The sequence below is a fragment of the Nycticebus coucang genome, chromosome 7 (genome assembly GCF_027406575.1).
Source record: "Nycticebus coucang isolate mNycCou1 chromosome 7, mNycCou1.pri, whole genome shotgun sequence".
In the NCBI taxonomy this organism is placed as follows: domain Eukaryota; kingdom Metazoa; phylum Chordata; class Mammalia; order Primates; family Lorisidae; genus Nycticebus; species Nycticebus coucang.
This window is the reverse complement of record NC_069786.1, coordinates 82087520-82108220: the sequence shown is the minus strand read 5'-3', so window position 1 is coordinate 82108220 and position 20701 is coordinate 82087520. Positions and strand designations below refer to the sequence as shown.

General features: G+C 35.0%; 1 non-coding gene across 1 annotated transcript; it reads right to left on the bottom strand.

Annotated features, from left to right (window-relative positions):
* Positions 1 to 17457: 17457 nt before the first annotated feature.
* Positions 17458 to 17564, bottom strand: LOC128590916 (U6 spliceosomal RNA). The gene has a single exon (XR_008381378.1). It is a non-coding gene; the product is annotated as a U6 spliceosomal RNA (small nuclear RNA).
* Between the last annotated feature and the right edge of the window lie 3137 nt (positions 17565 to 20701).

Genomic DNA, 20701 nt, shown 5'->3' with positions numbered 1-20701 from the left:
CTTTTTCTGCATCAATTGAGAGTATCATATGGTCTTTGGTTTTTAATTTGTTTATGTGCTGAATTACATTTATAGATTTACATATATTGAACCAGCCTTGAGACCCTGGGATAAAACCAACTTGGTCATGATGTATAATTTGTTTGATGTATTGCTGGATTCTGTTTGTTAGGATCTTGTTGAATATTTTTGCATCTATATTCATTAGTGATATTGGTCTATAATTTTCTTTTTTTGTTGAGTCTTTTCCTGGTTTGGGGATCAGAGTGATGTTTGCTTCATAGAACGTGTTGGGTAGTCTTCCTTCTTTTTCTACATTTTGGAACAGGTTGAGTAATATAGGTACTAATTCCTCTTTAAAGGTTTGGTAGAATTCTGACGTGAAACCATCTGGTCCTGGGCTTTTCTTTTTAGGGAGGTTTTGTATAGTTGATGCTATTTCTGAACTTGAAATGGGTCTGTTCAACATTTCTACTTGATTCTGGTTAAGTCTTGGAAGGTGGCGTGCTTCCAATATCAGTCTATTTCCTTCAGATTTTCATATTTCTGAGAATAAAGTTTCTTGTAATATTCATTAAGGATTTTTTGGATTTCTGATGAGTCTGTGGTTATTTCGTCTTGGTTGTTTCTGATTGATGATATTAGAGATTTTATTCTTTTTTTCCTGATTAGGTTGGCCAAAGGTTTATCTATTTTATTGACCTTTTCAAAAAACCAGGTTTTTGATTTATTGATCTGTTGTATTATTCTTTTGTTTTCAATTTCATTTAATTCTGCTCTAATTTTGGTTATTTCTTTTCTTCTACTGGGTTTGGGGTTGGAATGTTCTTCCTTTTCCAGTTGTGTGAGATGTCCCATTAAGTTGTTAACTTCCTCTCTTTCCGTTCTCTTGAGGAAGGCTTGCAGTGCTATAAATTTCCCTCTTAGAACTGCCTTTGCGGTGTCCCAGAGGTTCTGATAGTTTGTGTCTTCATTGTCGTTTTGTTCCAAAAAATTGGCGATTTCTTTCTTAATCTCATCTCTGACCCAGCTATCATTCAGCATAAGGTTATTTAACTTCCATGTTTTTGTATGGGTATGCAGATTCCTGTTGTTACTCAATTCAAGTTTTATTCCATGATGGTCTGAGAAGATGCATGGAATAATTTCTATTCCTTTAAATTTACTGAGGTTAGACTTGTGACCTAAAATGTGTTCAATTTTGGAGTAAGTTCCGTGGGCTGATGAGAAGTATGTGTATTCAGTTTTATTGGGATGAAATGTTCTGTAGATGTCTGCTAAATCTAAATATTGGATGGTTAGGTTTAAATCTAAGATTTCTTTGCTCAGCTTCTTTCTGGAGGATCGATCCAACACTGCCAAGGGAGTGTTGAAATCTCCGACGATTATGGAGCTGGAGGAAATCAAGTTACTCATGTCTGTTAGAGTTTCTCTTATAAATTGAGGTGCATTCTGGTTGGGTGCATAGATATTAATAATTGAGATCTCATCATATTGAGCATTACCCTTAACAAATATGAAGTGACCATTCTTGTCCTTCCTTACTTTTGATGGTTTAAAGCCTACTGTATCTGCAAATAAAATTGCAACACCTGCGTTTTTCTGATTACCATTTGCCTGAAATATGGATGACCATCCTTTCACCCTGAGTTTGTATTTGTCTTTTAAGTTGAGATGTGACTCTTGTATGCAACAATATCTGGCTTGAGTTTTTGTATCCAGTCAGCTAATCTATGCCTCTTTAGAGGACAGTTTAAGCCATTCACATTGATGGAGACTATTGATAAGTCTGGTGGAATTTGGGTATCAAGTTTTTCAAAGGTCCAGTGGACATTTTTAATCCTTTTGCCAGTGTGGAAGTTGGAGTTTGATCCGAAGTTTCTGAGTGAGTTTACTTTTGTGGTATAGGATTGGGTTGGTCATTGTGGAGGATAGGTCTGAGAATATCCTGAAGAGCTGGTTTACTTATGGCAAATTTTTTCAACATATGAATGTCATTGAAGTATTTAATTTCTCCATCATAGATGAAACTCAGTTTAGCTGGATACAAGATCCTGGGTTGAAAGTTTTTTTGCTTTAGGAGATTAAAAGTTGATGACCAGCCTCTTTTGGCTTGAAAAGTTTCAGCAGAGAGATCTGCAGTTATTCTAATATTCTTACCTTTGTACGTTATAGTTTTCTTTCGCCGGGCTGCTTTGAGAATCTTCTCTTTCATGTTAACTTTAGTGAAGCTAATTATGATATGTCTGGGGGGTGACTTATTGGGGTTGAATTGTGCTGGGGTTCTGAAGCTGTCTGCTATCTGAATTTCAGATTCTCTAGGCATGTCTGGAAAATTTTCTTTCATAATTTCATGCAGAAGGGTCTCTGTGCCCTTGGAGGCCACTTCATCGTTCTCAGAAATCCCTATAATCCTTATGTTGCTTTTTTTCGAATTATCTGAGAGTTCTCTGAGTGAGTGATCCATTTTTGCTCTCCATTTCTCTTCCTCTTTGAGAGATTGGGAGCATTCGAAGACTTTATCTTCAATGTCAGAAATCCTTTCTTCTGCTTGCTCCATTCTGTTAGTGAGGGATTCTACTGTATTTTTCATATCTTTGAGGGCTGTAAGTTCTTGCTTCAGTGTGTCTAAGTCTTTGGTGGTTTTGTCTTTAAATTCGTTAAATTCTTGAGACAATTTTTGAATTTCTCCTCGGATTCCTAATTCCATTTTATTAATCTTGTCTGCAATCCAAATTCTGAATTCGATTTCTGACATCTCAGCCAGTTGTTTATGAATGGTATCTTCAATCACATCTGCCGTATCTTTTCTTGGGGGGGTTGATCTATTCTGGTTATTCATGTTACCAGAGTTTTTCCACTGATTCTGCCCCATGGTTATTTTACTCCCTTTGGTTTTTCCCCTGGGGTTTTATCGAGGGCCCGTACAGTGTTGTGGCCTGAGAAACTGGGGCCCTGTCTGGTGTGGTGGAGCAAAGTGGTTCTGTCTTGCTTTCAGCTGGTTTCTGTTCGATCCTATTGCAACTTCTACTCTGGCTTGAAGTCTCAGCTGTGTGGAAAAATCAGCAATTAAGTCACCCCGCCTGCCCACCTCTGGCCCCAGTTGGAAAAGGAGAATCAACCTTCCTACATCCGTACACCCAGGGCACCGCCTGAAAAGTCCTCAGTCTATTAGCCCAGTTCAAAAGGTCCAAATCAACTGTCTCAATCGGCACTTGTCTCGGGTGAGAGAGTTCAAGAGGTCTCTGGGAACTGGATCACAGGGGCCTGGTGACTCCTCTGACACGGCTCACCCCAGTGCAGCGTGGAGTCAGGAGGAGCCACCCAGCAAACAGAGCAGTCTAGGAAGGTTGACGTCTCCTTCCCCACTTTGCCCCTCTGTCGGACCCAGTCACTGGTATCTCTGCAGATGGCTAACCCAGTTGCCTGCAGTGAACAGACACTCCAGGGGTTTGCACCTGCCTGAATCACAAGGAAGTCTGCCAGGCCCCCGCAGACTGCTGCTATCTAGCAGGAGGAGATGGGGCCTGACATCTTTGAGTGTTTGATGCAGGTGATGGGAGGGAGGTGTTCACTCAGGCTTAGCCCCATCCCTGATGGATGCTGCTAACAGAACAGAACAGAACAGACAACTTTGCGGGGTTCTGTCTCTGTTCCTGTCGAAATCGCCTACAGAAGACGAGCTGTTTTGAGTTCAAACGTCTTTGCTGTTGGAGGTTTGAGTCCGATCACCTCTCTGGGTCGGCCCCACCCTGGAAACTTCCCAGGTTTGTGAGCAGTGTCAGGAAATCCCCCGCTCACCGGTTGCCTCCTCTGGTTGCCCAGGGAGACAGGGGGTGTGGCCTCAGAATATCCAGAAGTGAGCGTTCTGCCATTAAAGAAAAAACGGCTGTTGATCTACCTCCAGGGAACTGCTGCTCTGGTTTGGGCACTCAGGCGACCCGTTTCTCTTCTGTCTCGCACCCAGAGTCAGCACTGAGCGGCTGCAGTTTGTGCTGGGTCCACACCCCTCAAGAGATCCCCCAAGAATCAGAACTCTTGGGGGATAGGCCCCCAGACCCCGAATGGGAGTGGGGGGGCGGAAGCTAGAGTTTCATTCAGTTTTAGGCAACAATACGGCCCGGGGAGGGCTCCTGCACTGCACCGCAGGGAAGTGCCGCCAAGGCTTGATTTCCCCTCAGCAGAGTGCCCTCTCCTCGCTCACGTGTCCCAGAGTCGGCACTGACCTGACGCAGCTCAGGCACTGTGCACTCCCCTCGAGAAATCACCCAAGGATCCGAACTCCTGGGGGATAGGCCCTCAGACCCAGAGTGAGAGTAGGGGCTCTCAGCTCTCAGCGGGGAAGCTAGAGTCTTATTCAGTCTTGTGCCTGGGGAGGGTTGCTGCACTGCACCGCAGGGAAGTGCCGCGAGGCGTGAGTCCCCCTCAGCCCGGTGCCCTCTCCTCACTTGCACGCCTCAGAGTCAATGCTGACCAGTCACAACTCGGGGACTGTCCACTCCCCTTGAGAAATCACCCAAGGATCCGAACTCCTGGGGGACAGGCCTCCAGACCTCAGTGGGCGGGAGGGGAGCGCCGGGAGGGTTGCCAGGGAAGGATTCCCAAAGTTTTATTCCGTTTTATGCCTGGCAGGAGAACGCCACGGCACCCCAGTAGGGGAGGTAGGTCCAGTTTTTAGAAGGTCTCTCCCGTGGAGTGTAGTGGGAGGGCCTTTAATTTCTGCCCGCTTGTTTAATTGTGGGGCTCTTGAGCCGGTCCCATGGGGGAGGGGGACTCCCGTCCGCTTGGTGGTGGATTTTGTACCTTTTATTTGCGTCCTTGTGATCACAGCTTGCCTCAGTGGTGTTGATGTGCGTTCTTCAACCTTCTCTCTTGGTGAGGCTCAAGTCCACCAGGATACTTACTAAATTCCTGTCCCTTAACTCTCCTTCTGGACGGGAGCCTCTGTTGAAAGCTGGCTTCAGTCCGCCATCTTGTCTGTCTCCCAGTTTTTCGTATCTTTCTAGGAATATGTTCTTTTCATTTGAATTAATTATTTGTTGGCCTAGAGTTGTTCAAAGTATTCAGCCTCTAACTCTCATGGGACAGCAGTTTTGTGGTACTTCAAACCCAGGTAGTCTTTTCTAGTTTCTCCAAAGCTACTGGTTTACACAGCTGTCACAGTTGTGAAGCTGCTTGTTCAAGGCTAAAACTGAGCTAGAATGGAGACTAGGATAGAGCAAATTAAATGGCATGAAGGTGTAAATTTTTACTTAGTGTAATTTTCATTGAAATCTTCTCGTATCCCATTATAATCAAGGAAAACTCTCCTCAAAATGGTGGGTGTTAACAAACCTTAAGTATATACACTAAATACAACATATTAAAGATAACGATTAGCTTCATAACATCTGATTTATTTGAGACTCTTGATTTCCATAGTTTTGGCATTTTAATAATAATATATACCTTGCCAGATGATATTATTTTATCCTAAAACTTACAATAAAATGAGAGTTCGTCTGTTTAAAAATGAAAACAAAAACCACTTTGGCTATCTTAGATTAATTTTTTCTAATAATATTTTCTTTTCTAAGATTTTCGTTTCTTTACATCCTCTCCTGATGTGCTCAGTATTGCGCAAGTAACAATTTGTCTTAGTAGCTGCTGAGGTTGGGTTTCTGAAAGTAACCTTCCTAGGTAATCTTTTCAGAAGGGTTGCTAAAATGTTATAACCTTCAACAGAGTAAGTTGACCTTCAGGAAAAGGTACTATTTTAACAAAGAACTCTGTCTATTAAAAATGTCTATGCTGCCACATTTCTACTTTTTTGTGTCATAACCTTTAAAATCAGTGATACTGAGTTGAATAATTATTGCAAAACCAAACCTATTGGTTTTAAATATTATATAATCTGTACCTAAGGTGACTGGGTATTTGGAGTAATGTTTTTCCACTTACTAGTGAAAATTAAGTCTATGTAAGAGTTAATAATCCCCATATTACAGATCACACTGACCTCTCTGAACATTCATTATGACCAACAACCCAATCCCCAGAGTTCATTCCTTTCTACCTATTAAAAATCTCTATGACCCCCCACCTCCCCCAAAATCATCTGTAGCTATAGGTGCTCCAGGAAAAGAGCAGGTACAGTACAGTATGTCTTCATTTCCATAAGCCTTTGAAAGCTCCTTTTGTACAGGGGGTTCCCAAAGTCACCTCATAAGGTCACCATGAGTAGGGAAAATGGGAAATTGTACCTAAATGTACCTTTATTTACAAAATATTCATTATGAAATTTTACAAAATATTTGCAACATATGATCTATGTGTTGGGTACCTCTTTATAAAATTATTTTCAGGCACTTAATTGAGGAATTTCACCTGTATCTTCGCTAGAGTCACTTCCTGCTGGGTCAGACCAAGAGGAGTAAGAAACTGGGGGGAGATATTTTGAACTGTGAGTGCTTGTGGACAATTAACACACAAGATAATTAATTTTGACATCAATTTCCTGGGTCTTTACTTTGACATTTAACTATCGAAGAAATTTTAATTTCATGTATACCATCACCCTAGACACTCAGAGAAGGAGAGACTGTAATATTAAAACTTTGCTTAAAGGCACATAATTTAATCTCTTGACAATTCCTATGATGAACTACATTGTACATACAACATATAAACCGAACCTGAGATGAGAAAAAGAATAGCTTTGAGTAGAGAGTAAACAGAGTCGATTTTTATTCAAGTTCTCTACTGACTTGTTCTAAAATTATTTGAATGCAAAATTTATTTTGCCATCAGCCGTCCCAAAAGTAACCATAGTAAAGTAAAAGGTTTTCTTTTCCTCATTTTCCCCCTACAATTGATGGTCAAAGCTAACTAATACAGGTGAGAATATTATTAAACTAATGCATCCACTAAATAACAATTTCTTCCCCTCAACTTTACTTCTTATAAGAAAACTAATACCATTTCCTATCACCACTTTATCCCTCCCCATGAATAACTTTTCCAGCCTCTGAGAGCCTTAAATCTCCATCTTCAAGAGATTTCTTGTTAATCTCCCACCTATGAGTGAGAATATGCAAAATTTACGTTTCTGGGCCTGGTTTATTTCACTTAACATAATGTCCTCCAGGTCCATTAATCTTGTTGTAAACAATATTTTTAGGAGTATTTCCTTCTATTTCTGTGAAGAATGTCATTGGCATTTTGATGGGAATTACATTGAATCTATGAATCACGTTGGTAGCATGAACATTTTAATAATATAAATTCTTCCTATCATGAACACGAAATACATTTTTTGTTTAATTTATATATTTTCAATTTATTTAGTCAGTGTTCCACAGTTCTTATTGTAGTGATATTTTATCTCCTTAGTTAAATTTGTCCCTACTATTCTATTTTATTTTAAGTAAGTATTTTAAATGTTATTTTTTCGGAATTTCTTTCAGATAGTTTGATATTAGAATATAATAATGCAACTGATTTTTTTTTTCTTGCAGTTTTTGGCCAGGGCTGGGTTTGAACTTGCCACCTCTGGCATATGGGGCCGGCACACTACTCCTTTGAGCCTCAGGTGTTATCCAATGCGACTGATTTTTATATGTTGATTTTGTATTCTGCAACTATAACTTTATGAATCAAAGTTTGATGAAACTATCTTTTTCATAACTAATAGTTCATATTACATATTCCAAGTATTAAATATCTTGGCTATCAAATATCTCTAATGTTTTCATCCTCTATATAATTCTGACATCTTTATAGAACATTTTAAATATTTTGATTGTGTGACACATAGTTACACACTTTTTAACTTTCTCAATATTTTAGTTAATAAATATTATAGCCAGTTTCATATGTGAAGTTACATGATTCGTGGCTAAAAGGCCTTCTCCCCTAGTTTTGAGTTTTATGAGGTCTTATCTTCCTATGTTTATGTAAAAAAACACCACTTATCTCAGTGACAAGAAGACAATTTTTGTACAAGCAGGTAAAAAAGAATGCTTGTAATTTTGAAATGTTAAAATTTGGAATGGTAATTTTCCTAGCTTCTTTATTGCTGCACAGATTTTATGAACACTAAAGTTTTGTTTGTAAATTTTTTATCTATGGGTAAAATATTGAGAAACTCTATAGGAACAACAAATTAACTGAGTGTGGATTGTAAAACAATTCTTTTTTACACAATCTCTGCAGAGCAATAAGTTGTGGGATATTAACAAATATTTTATAAGAAAAAGGTCTGCGAGATCCTATTTTATATAAAGTTAGCAATATTAATGCTCCTTAAAACAGTTATTAATGTCTTACTAACCTAAACGGATTGTAACTCTTTCTAAAAAGGGAGATACAGAATATTACATTTTGCAAATGCATGTGGCTACACAAAATCTGTGATAAAATACAATATTGTTTCAAAATTTTATTTATTCATGTCCCCAAGCTCTTTTCCCCAGGACTCAAGGTCTTCTCATTACAGGGAGAGTATACCTCTCCCCTCTCTAGATAACTTGCTTGGATATGTATTTAATTTAGCCATGAGAATGTAGTTGAAGTTACAGTATGACATTTCTAAGCCAAGAAGATAAAAGCTAACTTATTTTCTGCTCAGCTATCTCTTACATTCTGCCATTAAAATGAGAAAAAAAAAGAAGCCAGAATAACTCTCTGGTCCATGGAGACACATTTGGATGATACACGGACCCAATGCAAATCTTGGAGCCAAGCCCAGCTGATTCCTGCCAAGATAAGCAAACCAACAGCAGCTGAATGACAGACATGTGACCAGGGCATTAAATGCCTTTTCTTTTATGTTACTGAATTTTGAGATGGTTTTAATGCACATTATTATATATAGCTGTGTGAGACAGATACAGATTTATGTAACCAGTAGTATAGTTAGATTATTTAGAATTCTCTAAAGAAACAGAATAAATGTATGACAGACAGATACACACACACATATAAGAAAGGGAGAGATAGTTATTTTAAAGAACTGACACATACCATTATGGAGTCTGGCAAGTCTGAAGTCATTAGAGAAATCTAGAAATTCAGGGAGGATTTGATTTTGTGATCTCAAGGCAGAATTACTTCTTCTCAGGAAAATTGCCGTTTTTGCTCTTAAGGGGTTCAGCTGACTAAAGGAGGTTCACTCACATTGAGTGACATCTTTAAGTTAACTACATGTGGATGTTAACCACAACTACAGAACAGCTTCACGGCAGCACCCAGATTAGTATTTGCTTAAATATCTGTGTACTATAACCTAGCCAAGTTGACATTGAAAACTATCAAAAGAACTAAGAAAGATGGTTAAATAGGGCAAATAGATAAGCCCAGAATAACAGTGGAAAAAAAAAAAAAAAACTCCTCAATTTCTTTTCTCTTGCTTATCTTTCAGTTATAAAAGATGGATTAACTTAATATTAAAATAGAAATATAGGGAAATTTAAATTCAGACATGAAGAAATTATAGCTCAACTTACAGAGCACAGTTGGAAGTAAGTCTACTATACCCATGGAGGCTATGAATTAAACTAGAAGCAACTGAAAAAGATTGTAATTTACTCCTATTTTCCACATGAAATGCCTAATAACTTAGACTGAATCTAATCACTTGAGAAAAAGGAAGAGAAAATTAGAAAAAATACATAAAATGACTAGTCTAACAGCTTAGGAATTAAATTTCCTTTAATTTCAGGATTTTATCACAGAAAAATAGAGATAAAGTGAGTAAGGAATTAAGTTGAATATTTTGGAGAATAAATTCAATAAGTAGAAATTAAAATTTATTTAAAAAACAAAAAAATATTAATATTTTTAACATTCAAATTCAGAAAATACTTTAAAGCTATATGATATAAAGCTCTTTTAAATCTATTGACTCTAAGAGTTCTGAAACATATGCCAGGGAAATGAACAAGAAATCCCCCCCCAAAAGTAAAATAATGAAAAAGTAGAACAAGAAATTCCCCCCTGAAAGTAAAATAATGAAAAAGTATTTCAAACACAATGTAGTTAAATAAAATTTTTAAAAAAGTTTAGTCTCCATGTTTTCTTATAGCTGAGTAGTACTCCATAGTATACATATACCATAGTTTGTTATTTCGTTCATGGGTAAAACAACTACAAGGCCACAAAAAAGAAAAGCACAAGTATAGTCGAGTGAGGAGGAGGGGAGAGGAAGGTGAGGGAAGAGGGGAGAATGGAAATTGATTGATGGGATCTCACCTAATGTGGACAATGTGAGAGGGCTCAACTACAACTTGAACTTTACCCTAGAAATGAAAACACCTGTGGTGCATCTTACAAGGGTATATGTGAAGCTTAGTAAATGTGGAATGTAAATGTCTTAGCAAGGTAACTAAGAAAATACCAGGAGGGCTATGTCAACTAATGTGATGAAAATGTGTCAAATGGTCTATGAACCAAGTGTATGATGCCCCATGATCATATTAATGTACACAGCTATGATTTAATAAAATAAAAAAATAAAAATAAATAAAAAAAGAAATGAAAACAGTATAACATAACATTTGTATCCTCATATCAATCTGAAATTTAAGAAAAAATAGTTCATACTGATTAATAATTACATCATTAAATAAGTTATTTGGACATATCTACATATTATATGGTCAAGAACAATAACTTAATTGTGAATTTGTGCATGGAAAAAATTACTTGTATTTATCTGTTAAGATCTTTTATACATTCAGAAAATTAAAGACATGTTCTAATCATGAATTTTCATCTGAGACTTATCTGGCTTCACAATCTACCACTTTAGATTTATTGCCATCCTGTTTTCCCTGTTTGGCTTACATTGTCCTTCAAAGGACTGAGCGATAAAGTTCTTCCCTCTTTCACCAACTTCATCTCCTGAAATATCCACCTCACGTACTCCCTCCAACCACACTACGCTTATAACATTGACAGAGCAGACTGTGAGTTTTACTCATGCTCTGTGTTTTTAAAGCAATCCTCTTCAAGTTTTCTGTATGCTAGTGCTTCTCTCACTTTAAAACAGATAAAAATCATTTGGAAGGATTTTGTGTAGACATTTTGTTGGAGTTTTTGGGAGTTAGACGTGATATTTGGGTTGTACACTAATAACCTAGACTCCAAAATTACAAAGGATATGCAGGTAATAAAAATATTTGTACCCCCATAAGATTTTGAAATTTTAAAATATGGGAAAAACACATTCTAGTAAAACATTTGAAGTACTTTGTCTCTCTAGATTTATTTACCCCAGTAATGATTTATTAACCACACTATCCTGTTATATTTTAACACATAAGAAAAAATTAAAAAAATTTTTAAAATTGTATAACAAACTATCCCAAACTTAGTTATTTAAACAATGCACGTTTATTATTTAAAAGATTCTCTGTGTTAGGAATTTTAGCACAGCTTACCTAGGGCTTGCCTAGGATATGGGCTTCAATGTCTCTGAAAAGTTTGTGATCAAAATATCAGCCAACTGACTGGACTAGCGGTCTAATTGAACTATATATCTCAGTTCATATCTGACTGATAACTACAAGTTTTCCCTGGTGTCTTTCCATGATAATGTCTTCAATGTTGCAATTTGCTTAATGAAAGAATCCAAGTCAAGAAAGCAATAGAGAGACAGAGAGAGAGAGTCTACAAACAAGATAGAAGTCAATATCTTTTGTCTACTAATTACAGAAGTGACAATCTATTATTTTTGGTTTTCTATTCTTTAGAAGTAGGCACTAAGTTCAACTCACACTCAAGTGGAGAGAATTACACAACAAAGTGGCTTTACTATGAGCCATCTGTTTATGATACATAAGGTGCTTAAATTAATGTGATCTGAAGAAACGTGGTCTATAGTGTATCAAAACCATCTGCTAGAATTAACTCCAATTTTTTTTAAAATTCCTTAATATAGTAGGTGCATGAGAAATTATGTCCTTCCACATAAACTTATAAATGAATACATAAATCCATAATACATATTAAAGATACCTTTACATTTACTCTTACTTGCTCTTCTCAGAAAAGCCAAAAAATAAAAAGGATAAAGGCAATAGTTATTGTGTCTGTATTTTCATTAGAATACACTGAAGTACACGGACTCCCTACAGTTTCAAGCTGAGTGTTTCACAAAACATAGATAAGCACATTGAAACAGCCAAACTAAAAAATAATAAGGCAATTTTTCATTACCATTACTTGATTATAAACAAATTAGTCATGACCAGGAAAAGCACTAGGCAAACCATGTAAAACAAATTGTATGCTAGAGAAATTTACAAGTCAGTCAAGTTAACCTTCCTTTTGAATTCAAATCCTCAGTAAAATATATTTATTTCAATGAAATTAAGTAAAAAGATGAGCAGGACAATGAGTATTTCCATTATCCTTATGAAGAACATAGGTGTAAGAGGGATGGGAATTGATTTATTGATTTTAATGATGTAGGCAAATCAAAGTGTTGACCTTTATTTTTTTGGTGATTTAAACCAAAGGGCTGGATCACACCAAAGGGCATGCAAAATAAATTTTCCTCAAATTTGTCACAAGAAAATATAAATAATGGTCCTCAAATATAGACTTGTCAATGTTTTACTCAAAGAACTGTAAAACTCTAAGATATACAAAACCTCCTTAGTTAATTTTGCCTTGAGGAATAACTATCTAGGCAATAATTGGTAAGTAAATGCAAACTGTTTAAAACGTTGACTTCATTTCTAGTCAACTTATTAATTGTATTCATATATTCAGGAAACAATTTTTTTGTTGATATAGATTGTTTCTAGTAAAAAAATTAAAAGCCATTTCTTTCAAGTAACTTTACTTAGCGATATTAATCTTTCGTGTTCTGTTATTTTAGAAGTTATGTTTGCTGGTATATCTTATATCCTATCCAATAACCTACTTTCACATAAGAGATGTTACAACTTATTATCTGAGTTAATTATGAACATTTTTAATTAGATCCAGGTTGTACATTGTTTTCCTTCCTGAAGCACTTTCTGCTACTTATTGCCAGCTAAATCTCCTAAGTAGCTTTCTACATGATATTTCATGAATTAGAAATACAGTAAGAAAATAAAATGAGGGAAGACGGAGTCGACTTGAAGTATTTTCTTCACTTATTAAAAAATACTGTGACTTTTAAAAGTAAATTTTGTCCTCACTGACTTAATGGAGAAATTGAGTCTTAGAAACATTTTTAAAAGAGAGTAATCGTCACTGGTTTTCTCCTGTAAAATTATTTTTATATAACATTCCAAATTCACATTGCTAGAGGTTACTGCTCTGTAGAGCTTGTCAGAGACCATTTTTCCTCATACTGGATGATACTGGCTATGGATGAGGAAATATGGATACCATGAAAAGAAAATCAGAACACAGGAAAAATCAGGAACTTCACACTAGAAGATGTGCATTATGTTTTGTTTCACTCTGCTCAAGTTCAAAAGAATAATGAGTTAATTAGTTCAGGAACTGAACAGTTAGTTCTCTAAAATATAAATTAATTAGCTGAAACATCTAGAGGATAATAACTTAATTGAAATATTTGTTTACAATGTTTATTTTATTGTTTGTATTTGAGCAAATAACATAGGTTTCAAATATGTAATGACATACACATGATACCATTGCTATGGCCCACAGTAAAATATCTATAATTTCTTACAATTCTTTTGTAGTAAGAACACCTAACATCTACTCTGTTACTTAATTTTCAACATGCAATATTATTATTAAATGGCATTGTTTTCAATGTTAAAGTCAGTTAGTATTATAGTACTTTCATATACAAATATATTAACCTATTTTAATAAATTTCATTAGTGAGTGGATTTTTGTCTTTAAAAGCCAGCAAGTGCTTCATTTTAACAGTGCATACATATAACTTTCCCACAGATAATAGTCATTCTAAAGCATGTTAACAGGTAATAAATCACCTTTTTTTAAACTTTCAAAAAATTATAGCTTGAAGAATAAAAATAGGAAGAACTTACCAAAATACATTCAGGTGATTGCTTAAAAATTTGGAATATATGTTAATAACAGTCTGCATTATACATAATTATTCCTAAGTATATATACTTTTGTATGCATATGTACATATAAAATATATGTATAGATACAAAAGAATACATGTAAATATTTAGGCAAATACACATTCCATGTTTACAGGAAAAGAGATGTGTTTTGAAGTGAAAAGCTTATAATTCAATTATGGTATTCAGTGAATAAACTTATATTTGAATTTTATATATTTACATTTTCCAAGTGCAGATTTTCTTGCTCAGTTAAACTCAAAATCAATCTTACAAGATTTTACTTACAAGCAAAAATACAAATACAGATTAATAAATTTTTTACTTGCTTTTTTGTTTATAAACATCAGCCATACATAAAGACAACCATTGCCCTAAAATGTAAATTTACCATGTATGCACAATGTTTAGAAATTGATGTTTCATAAAATACTGCAAAGAGAATATTAAATTGTGGATTTAATATGAATATTAAATATAATTTTAAATGAATTTTATATGCTGCTTTTCATTTCAGGGTGAACTAAAACTAAAATTTGTGTGTGTGTGTATTATTTAGTTGCCATGATTATAATTTTGATTCAATTGTGACTTGTAGATAATATTAATTTTCACATTAATAAGTTTAAAAAATTGAAAAATAAATTTTAAAAAGTTCCACCACATTTAATTGAGAATAAAACAAATAATGGTTAACCTGTCATGTCATAAAACTGAAACTCCCTTTTAGCCTATTATTTCCACTTTATTAAAAGGTTTATATTTAAAGTTCTTAAGTAAGTTAAATTGCTTTTAATATTTACTTAAATGAGCACATTTTCTCCCTTTATTCATTATAACATGTAGAGTTAATTAACAGAATTTGTCCTACAGAGTCAAATAATACCTGCATAATCTCAGGGCAGAAATAAAATAAAATATTTCTCAATTCAGTGTGCTTTTGTTTATTAAGTAATTTTGAATCTCTACTATAAAAATATTCCTCAATAATTCCTATCACCTTTAGCTCTATATTTCACACAGGCTATCTTTTTCTAGATTTAATTTTTGGTACTTTTAATCTGTCATTTTCACATAGAAAACAGATGTCCCCTTCCAGTTACAATAACTCAAGGAAACATTAATACATGGTAAATTTCTGAAGGTTTTGGGACTGTGTATGAGAACCACAAATTAAGACCATATTTATAATAGAAATGAAGATATTAGAGCAGGGGTGTCCAATTATTTTGCTTCTCTGGGCCACATTGGAAGAAGAGTTGTCTGGGGCCACACGTTAAATACATAAATACTAACAAAGGCTGATTAGCATAAGAAAAGGGTTCATGCATAATCTTTGTGATATCCCCCACCACATATAAACACATAGACCTCACATAATTATCCTAATTATTCAGCAGTCCATTCAAGAGTCTTTTATATAAAATCATCAAATAGGTCTTAAGTTGGTGATCACTAATATAGAAAATGTACATATCTAAGTAATAAAACTTCTTGGTGGTTCTTTATCTTTTTTATTATAAAAGGGAAAAAAGTGGGCAACATAAAACTAGTGAGATATTTGACATTGTATCTTATAAACGAATGCATCAATGAAATAGTGACAATTCTCATTAAGTCTCAAGGTGCTCCTCAGATATTTTAGTTCTAATTTTACTCTCACTTTGCTTTATTCTTGAAAATAGTTGCTCACAAATGTAGGTGCTGCCAAAATGTGATGAAAATGCTTTATTCGTAGGCATGATTGGGAAGTGAGGGATGTTTGTCTCTGGAAGAAAGGACCTATAAAAGTTTAATAATGAGACATGATCAAACATTTCTTAAAGTTGAATGTCAGATTGCAGCTCTATGCATTCCATTTGAAAATTAGTGGGTAATATTTATACTAACTGAAAATGGAGTCACAAGTGCACCAAAATATTGATTATTTTCCCAGAAACATTGAAAATGTTTTTAAATTATTGTATTAAATTGAAAAGCAAGGCTGCATATTTTTCAATGCTCATGGGACCGTGTTTAGCCAAAATGTCACAATGCATAAAATTGTTTGCCTTAATTAGAGTTCGTCATAAATTCAGTTTCATTTGGAACACTGTTATGGTTTGAAACATTGTATTAATAAGTTGATTTTCACTTTAATTTTTTCTTTTATTTTTATTAAGTCATATACACATAGATCATGAATACATTTATGCATATGTGGGTACAATGTGTTTTTTTAATACAATTTGGAGTACATCAAACTGATTAATATAGCTTTCACCTCATTTACTTGATTATTGTGTTAAGATATTTATGTCTATGAGCATCTTGCAAGGGTACAAGTCAAATCTATCAAGTATAGAACATAAGTGATTTTCACTTTGAGAACATATGTTTACCTAATTTAAATGAGTCGTTAAATTCACTGAAAATGACAAATCTAGAAGCCAGGTCTTTTTCAAGTTCTGGCACAAATTTGGTTGTTGATACCATAAATCACTTCGTAACACATCCAAATTATAAAATCTTTAAACATTTGGCCTCTACTTACCCATCTTACTTTCAAAAAGTAAATGATGTCCTCTTAGTCAGCATCAATACTTTTAAGAAATTCCTAAAATTGTTGACAATTCAATCCCTTGGCCCTCATGAAATTCACAGTGTTAGCGATGATTTGCATGTTATTCATTTTTTAAGTTTTTGTGCATAAATTATCTTGGTGTACCATGCCATAATACTTCATCACACGTGAGTTTGGGTGACAATTGCTCTGTCTTCTATTAATTTTACACGTGCGTTTCTTTTATGTACCACTGCCAGGGCACCATCAGCATCAGCAACTTTATCAGATATGTTGACAACAAACAAAATCACTTTAACATATTTTTTACTGCTTTGTGTAAGTCTTTTGATTTATTTGTGTCTTTTAATGGCACTAAAGAAGCTATTTCTTCTTTATATTTGTCACCAATATGACAATCATATTTGTCATCAATACCTGTAGTAAACAAGGCAGTTGAACTGCATTTGTACCAACAGTGCTGTCCACTGATGGATGTCACCATGTTCAACTACCTTTTTACTACAGGTATTGGATACTGGAAGCATCATGTATGGATGGATGGCGATGGTGTCCATCCATCACCAAAGCATAAAATTTAAATTAGCAACTTTTCTCCCCAAATTTCTTTTAATAGATTTTCCAGTTCCCTTAATTTGCCTGGCTATATAGTCCGTTGAAACAAACTGATTTTTAAAAATCCCCCCCTTTCCCAGGATCAATTGTATCCACCATGCTTTCATGCATTGCTTAATAGACTCACCATCAGTAAATTGCTTTGACATTGTTTTGCTGTTAAATATGCTGCCGCATAAGCTAGCTTTTACAATGGAACCACCTGAGTTGTAACTTTTTTTTTTTTTTCATTTTAAAAATATGGAACGCTTCACGAATTTGCGTGTCATCCTTGCGCAGGGGCCATGCTAATCTTCTCTGTATCATTCCAATTTTAGTATATGTGCTGCCGAAGCGAGCACCTGAGTTGTAACTTTTTAAAAGCGATTTTGTTGAAAAGACAAGACTTCTTCAGTTCCCCTACTTTGTACTGTTGGGAAGCAGCCTCAACACCTAGTGGGTTTACTTCCTAGTGCCCTGTTAGTACAGGAGACCAAGGAAAATGATTAGTGAAATTTATTAATGAGAATTATAGGGATTAATCTAGGGAAATAATTGAGACAAAGAGATTTTTTTTTGTAGGACTTGTCACATTTTATTTATTTATTTTTTTTATTAAATCATAGCTGTGTACATTGTTATAATCATGGGGCATCATTCACTAGCTTCACAGACCGTCTGGAAGCGGTACACACTTCTTTGTGAGGCTTCCAGCATGCCACCGAGTATCAGGCTAGCTCTGTATTTATTTCAGACATCAGTGTTACAGTCACGGATCTCATGAAAGCAAGGCAAATAATGCAGTCACGGTTCTTGTTGCACTTGCATTTCTATAGCTAGACTAACTCTACAACTGATTATGTTAATTGTATGGATTTACTTATTACTTTTTACTGTTTCAAAGTACTGTGTTTTTAATGTAAGCCTTGATAAAGAAGCCAATTAGAGGCCAACTCAAAAACCACATTCTAGCTGACCCACAGTCACACACCACAGCTGTGATGTTTTAATACTCTGACAGCCTTGCATCTAAACAGATAGACTCCTCCAGCTCAAGCAAGGTGACGGAAGTAAAGAGATCTTTTCTTTTCCTTATCTGGTCTAGAAAAAGTCTTCCTGTGGTTAGACAAAGTTTAAAGAATTCACATTCTTAACTCCCAAAAACCCTTGTCCCAGAGCACACAGCCTTGTCTTGGCAGAAAACAGCTTCAAGGCCTCCAGCCAGCTGCAGCACTGCAGGTGTGAGGGGAGGGGAGATTTAATAAGCCAGGCTTTGGAGTAGAAGTGACGGGATCTCACGCTTTGTGTTCAAAGTCAGGAAAATGAATCCAAATTGATCCTCTAATTACCGTCTCCCTTTGTCCAGACTCCATTTCCACTTCCTAATAATATTTTTAATCTACTAATAATTAATAATTAAATATTGGTTTTATTTTATTTTTTTGTTTTTATTAAATCATAACTGTGTACATTGATGCATTTATGGAGTTCGGTGTACTGATTTGATCTACAATGTGAAATGCTTGCAATGAACTGATTAACACATCCATCACAATTATACTCTTTTCTTAATAGTTTTGAAATTTACCTTTGACTCATGCACATTAGGTGAGGTCCCCCCAAATACCCTGCCTCCTCCCACCTGCCTCTTCCCCCCCCCTCTTTCCTCCTCCTTTCTACTTTCTGGACTATAGTTATGTTTTACCATTTGTATGAATGTGTAGGTAATTATATATTGATTTCATAATAGTATTGAGTATATTGGATACTTTTTCCAACTCCAATCTTCTTAGTAAAGTTTCTCAAGAATGGGGAAAAAAGTATCCAATATACTCAATACTATTATTTTATTTTACGTTTACATGGATGGAGTTGGAACATATCCTACATAGTAAAGTATCTCAAGAATGGAAGAAAAAAATATTCGATGTAGTCAGCACTATTATGAAACCAATTTACAATCACTAACATTTTCACATGAAGAATAGATCACAACTATGGCCCAAGATGAGGAGGGAGGAGGAGAGGGTGGGAGGGTGGAAGTTAGATTGAGGGAGGGTGAATGGTGGGATCACACCTGTGCATAATGCAAGGGTACATGTCAGATCTATTAGTATAGAGTATGAATATATTAACAAAATAATTAAGTAAATGAGATGAGGTATATATTAACTAGTGTGATGTAAGTGTTCCTAATTCTATATGAAATTAGCACATCGTACCCCATAAATGCATTAATGTATACATGATCTATGTGTTTATGATTTAATAAAAAAGAAATAATTAGAAGAAAGTGGGACTACATTTCTGTTATAGATCATCTGGACTCTGAAAGAGCCAAGGTGAGAGAGAGGTCAGAGGTTTGCTCAGAGGTGGGAAAAAGGTCTTTCTAAACTTTCATCAAACTGAGGGAAAAGTTAAGGTTGTCTTGATCAATGGCTGCAATGCCATGGACTCTCAATCTTACCAAGATTTAATACATTTTCTTAAATAAATATTTCTTTTCAATTTGTTGTTTTGACCAACTGTAGCTTCTCACTCAGTCATTCTAAACCTCCTCCTCTTCTCTTTTTTACATTTTTCCACAATTGTCTCACCCTGTGATGTTTGCTATCACTGTAGTTAGAAAGGCTATTTGTGGCCTTGCTTAAATAAATGAATTTTAGTTTCATTTTTAATAGCACTTATATCTAATTAATCACATTATCAGCATCTCACTGATAAGTATTATTTAATTGGAATAGTCCATTTCATTATGCCTTACTTCAGAAAGTATAATCTCTTCTAAATGATCTCTCTGTTTGATGCTGTTAAAGTATTGTTCCACTAAAAAAAATCATAGAATCTCACTGAACTGTAAATAGAACCCCAATACATAATTGCTTGAAAATTAGGTAAGAGCTCTAACAGCTCCCAAATTTATGATCTTCTTCCATATCTAGACCCATCCTAACTCTCTACCTCATCACTTACTGATTTTCCTACTTTGGAGTTTATCTTTTAACAATATTATACTGCATGGAGTTTCTTGCTACACACTATACTCTTCACATCTCTGCAACTTGGAATGTTTAGATTACGAGGTAGGGATTGCCTTTACCTAATGTTTATCTTGTCTTCATTCAGTCATCCTTTAAGAGTCAGCAATTATATACAGGTTCCCAGGATATATTGGGAACAATATATAACTGCAGGATCAAACGGCAGGTCTACTTTTACATCCCTGAGTATTTGAGGCTGTGCTGCTTAGATATTCTACCTCTTTCACAGATCTTTGTGCATACCTGTAATATTTTATCATATAAATATTTTGTTGAAATTATCTGATTTTGAGACTATTTTAGCCATTTATATACTTTTGCTCCTCAAACCACATAATCTTTCTTATTCTCAGTACTTACCGCATTAACTGGCCAAAACAAAACAAAACGGTTTAATAATACTTGTGAACAAAATTCACCTGATCTGTCTTATAAATACACAAATTATACTTTATTTT